Raw genomic sequence first — 5201 nt, forward strand, 5'->3', positions numbered from 1 at the left:
CAATTGCATTTTCTTTTCTGTAATTTTATCTTGAGATTCGGCACATTCTTTTTATATTCCCCCAATAATATAAAAAAAATAAAATACATTTCTTTAATTAAGATTTATAGCTCTTTGTTTTTATTTGGGTTTTCACCTTATGATTTACTTTGTTGAAATTTCACTAATTGATTACTATTGGAAAAATATGACATGGAATTATCTCATGGAGTATAAAGAATTGTAAGTGCAATTAAATAATACAAACTATAAAATAAAATTGAGAAAAGAAGAACTTATCGAATTTGACTGGAGCTGCAAATCAATTGAGCATATGAGTATTGTTGGAATATTTTATATTCCAATAATTGTTATGTGGGCATTTATATTTAAATTAATTATATTAGCTATTTATCATAATAAGAGCCTTAGTTGATAAGTGATCAGATAAAGTTAAAAGGCTAAATGGATTTCTATTAAGATATTAATTAATGAACTAATTAGTGGATATGGACGAAAATATGAGTGGATGCCAGGATGGCCAATTCCGGAATAATGGGAACCCTAATTGACCATCACACTATATATAGGCTATGGTCCCCAATATACCGTACACAAGCAAATAACCTCTTCTCCCCATCTGAAGAGAATTCAAGGCATAAGGAGTACCGGTTGAGGAAGAACCACACTAGCCAACGGATACTTGTCGTCCGTCTCTCTCTTTACGTTTCAGGATCGGTTTGTTCTACGTCTATCTAACGGTTCATCTACTCAGGTATTCTTATAATCCTTATAAATCAACATGTCGTAGATCCTGTTTTATATACATGCTCATATGTTTGTTTGGCTTCCGCACTAAAGTAAGATTATGAATTTAATCTTTATTATTGAGCATGATTTATGTGATTAATATTAATTTAAAACTCTTACAATTGGTATCAGAGCAGGTCTTCTTGTTTGATTTATTAGGATTGTTTGCTATTTTGGTTGAATTGTATTCGTATTTGGTATTCCATGCAACCGTGAGCTTTTGAAGAATGTTATTGTAGTTCTTTTCAACTTTTGACGGCAAACGAATTCGTTTTATTTTTCTTGGATCCATCTGGAATTGATATTAATTGTTATCGGTTGGTTTGAATAAGAAATATTTGGCCTTAAAGTAAAATCAAATTTCACATACCCTTTTAGTTGATCTCCTATTGTTTCTGGAAAATTTGAAACTATAAAATATTTTCATGAATAAAGGTTTCAGTCAGCAATTATAGCAAATTAAGAATTCGGGTGATTTTTTTTAGAATTTTAATTAAAATCAAGCTTTATCTAGTATGTGAAATTTTGTAGAATATAAGGATGTGAATAAGGCTTACATCACTATCTGAATCCAAAATAATAAAGCTTCCCTTTCATTTGATTTCGGTGATCCTTAATTTTTGTTAAGTTTGTTGTAGTTTTTTGACAAAAAGTTTGTTGTAGTTATATTTGGTTAAATATATGTATATCATCATGATTAAAATTTGTTGGATATACACCAAACACGGTTTGGCTACTTAATTTCGTTTTATTTTACCATTAAATTGGTTCTAATAAAGTTTTAGGGGTAACATTTAGGAGTATTCTGTAAGCTCATTCGACCAATTTTGTAGCAATGTTTATAGCAACCATAGTTTGTCATTGCTAGTAAACAAATAATTTGGATTGAAGTTTTTTTTTTATAAACAGTTTGTTACTAAAAATAATGATTTAGATTTGACTTGGTGAGTTTAAATTTTCAAATCTAATCTTTTAGTCAGACATGCCTATAAAGTTTGCTATAATTTTTCGGTTTATAACAAATACGGTACTTTTGTTTCCTAAAAATAAGGATTTGAAATTATATTAAATTTCTGCTTGACTGGATTGTCTAAATTATATTATAACGAATATCATTTTGAAGTCGAGTTGATTTTGATGATTTGATAATTAAACTTATCTTAATTTGGCCTAATTTTCAAATATCAACATGCAGTTTGAATTTCTATTTGAAATTATTAGTTCTCACAATTTTTTTGTACTTAAAGTTTATTTTGAGAAATAAGGCATATGAAGATTTAGTTATACATTTGGTTATTATATATACCTCTTTGTAGAAGATCAATTATTGTTAAAAGACAATTGATAATGATTCTCAAAATATTATGATCCAATCTGGAATGTACAAAATTAAAGTTTTCGATTCTTTAAATTTTTTGGAAGTATAGATTCTATAATTATTTGTTTAAATATAGAGTTATGAAGTTTTTTGTTTCCTTTTGTCTTGGAAAATATAATTATAGAATTTTATTTATTTATTTAAAGAATCATTGAATATATATGTGAACTAGTTCTAGCATGACATTATTTTGCTACATAAAGATGTAATTTTCATTTGATTTAAAATTGAATATTTGGACTATAGCATGATTATGATGTCTGACGTTATTGTTATTAAGTTTCTACAATAATTTTTTCCATGTTTTTCAAATTTATTTCATGCTAATGTTTGTTTAATAGTGAGATTTTATTCTCACATAAGGGATGTCATTTAATCAAGCGACATCATAAAGAAAAATGGCCTACATTCTGTGGGTAGTGCCTTGTAAATTAAAGAACTTTCCCATTTTAATTTATTAAATTATCTAGTAATGACAATTGAGTTGGTTGAAACAACATCTTGCCGAAGTAACCTCTGTTGCGTAGATTTGATTTGATTGAACTTACAAAAGATGTAGTGTGAAATTATTCATGTGAGCTGTCGTCGGGCCGAAGCAAGACACAACTTGACCGGATAATTGCATACTTGTGATGGTAAATGTGTGGTGATTATAAAGTTATTTACCATGTGGATAATAGGATGCCCGAAGGTGACTATTATTTGACAGGACTTATCACCAATGTTTGATCATTGCATTGAGAGTACCGCTTGCAATTAATTCTTACAATCCGAAGATTGGGGATTGATGGTGCGCTTGGTATCTTGTTTGAGTATTTTAATTTACAAATAAAGCTTTACATGTCTCTATAATAATTTATTGACATGTCTAATAAAGTGGTGCTGGTAATCCATACAATTATTTAGTGGATTGCATTGACACTTATAATGGTAAGCATGTGACAATTATAAGGAATTATTGTTTGTCAATATTGATTGTCAGTGTTTGATCATTGTCACGAAATACCACTAGCAATGGTGCACTAGGTATTTTGGTAAGTAATTTTTTTTTTTTTTGTTCTCTATAAACTAATATAGTTTACATATCTGCAAAATCATGTTAGAATTTTCTAACTCTTAGGAATAAAGAAGAACATTATGTTCTTGGATCTACACCTTACTTAAAAATGGAGAAACCCAAATTCTCTCACTATTAGGTAAATTTAAAGTGAGACTCAAGTTCATAAAGTGAGTATACTCCAAATCATAAAGGTTGTGTGATCTTAAAGTTTTCAATTCCAGAGACATTTGAGATGTTATTTAAGATGACATAATTTTTGTCATGGTTTTCTTTGCTTAAATTAAAGTGCTTCTAAAGCAATAAGGCGAAAAATAATCTCTCATTGGAGAGATAATATTTCATTCAGATTATTAAGTAGAGAAAATATTCGGAGCACATTATGTAACTTTATCTTGCTAAAGCGTTGTGGTTTCGACAATCAGGTCACTTGGTCGAAAATTTAGCATTTAGTGTTTTATTTGCACAATTAGTCTTATAACTATTAAAGTTAGAAATGATTCTTTAATAGAATCATTTCATAAAGTGTGCAATAAAGAAACAATTGAAGCAAGAGAAAATAAAATAGTGCTCGTTATGTAAATACCTCAAAGGATAAAGGCAAATAAAGAATAATAAGAAAATTTGATCTAAGCTGACAAATTTCCAATGATGTTGAAAGACATATCAATCTGACGGGGAAATAAGTCGGTGAAGATTGATGGTTTTTTAACTATTTGTTAGATTGGTTGTTACTAACTTATATTTGTATTTAAAAGACAATTTAGTGAATCATCATGTGAGTTAAGTTTTGCTTTAATGTTATAAATTCTTTATTATTATTATTTTAAACGAGAGATTCAATTTGTCTTTTAAATTCAAATATTATTATAATCAATTCAGTTATGACTTGTGACAATCTATAATTGTTGAAAATCTTGAGAAATATAAACTTTGGTCCCAAGTTAAGGAACATTTTGAGACAAAAACTACAAGTCTCTTGAAGATATTGAGTTTGGGGGAGAGATATGGTAAAAGAACAAAATTGAGTGAGGAAGAATTGGTTCTAAATCAATTCATATAGTTACTATTTATATAGTAAATTTGGATCCTCATAAGGACATTAGCGTTCTTCCTCTCAATTAAAGTTAAGAGATTAATTCATTAAGATCAAACTCAATACCTTCAAGAATTAAAGTATCAAGTGTCATAAAGTATTGACGGAAAAGAGAAATCATATTCGTTTTGTTTTGAAAACTCCATTAGGACAGTCACGACACTTGTTATTTATTATAGTTTTTGGAGCTAAATAATATGGATATCAAGAAAGTGATTTTTTAATGGCAACATTAAGAAACACAATAAAGTGCAATCAGGTTAAACTTTATGTCAATAGACACAAAGTAGATAATGTGCAAACAAAAGAAATCCATTTATTTGTTAAGAAATATTGTTACACAAAAGTCTCATAAGGTGATTGTCTCATTTGGTTTTGAGATACATATTATGGAGAGTTGTGGGTTATACAGATTCAGTGGGAGTATGCTTATATTTCTAATAAGTTTAATGAGTCGATTTTATTTTATTTAGTCAACATTGATATATGATTGTTGTGTGAAACCAAGAAATCACTAACAAAAGTTTAGTGACAAAAGATCTTGGGCACATCTCTTTTGTATTAGGCACTTTGATACTTAGATTTCTCAATGTATTATTCGGTTATCACAAAAGAGTTGTATCAATAAAGTTGAAAGTAAATTCGACATGAAAGTCAATAAACTAAGGGATTGCCTTAATCACAAAGGGAGATTGTTTAGTCTCAATCATTATCCAAAAGAAAATCTGGAAATTTAGAAAATAAAGTATTTTCCTATATGCTTTAGCATTGAGAAACTTATGTATAATCTTACTTATACGCATCCGGAAATAGTGTATATAATAAGATCATTTGGCAGATACTTGAGCAATTCAAAAATTTGAATTGTTGAAATGAGGCAA

Source organism: Trifolium pratense, linkage group LG4 (genome assembly GCF_020283565.1).
Source record: "Trifolium pratense cultivar HEN17-A07 linkage group LG4, ARS_RC_1.1, whole genome shotgun sequence".
NCBI classification, from domain to species: Eukaryota; Viridiplantae; Streptophyta; class Magnoliopsida; order Fabales; family Fabaceae; genus Trifolium; species Trifolium pratense.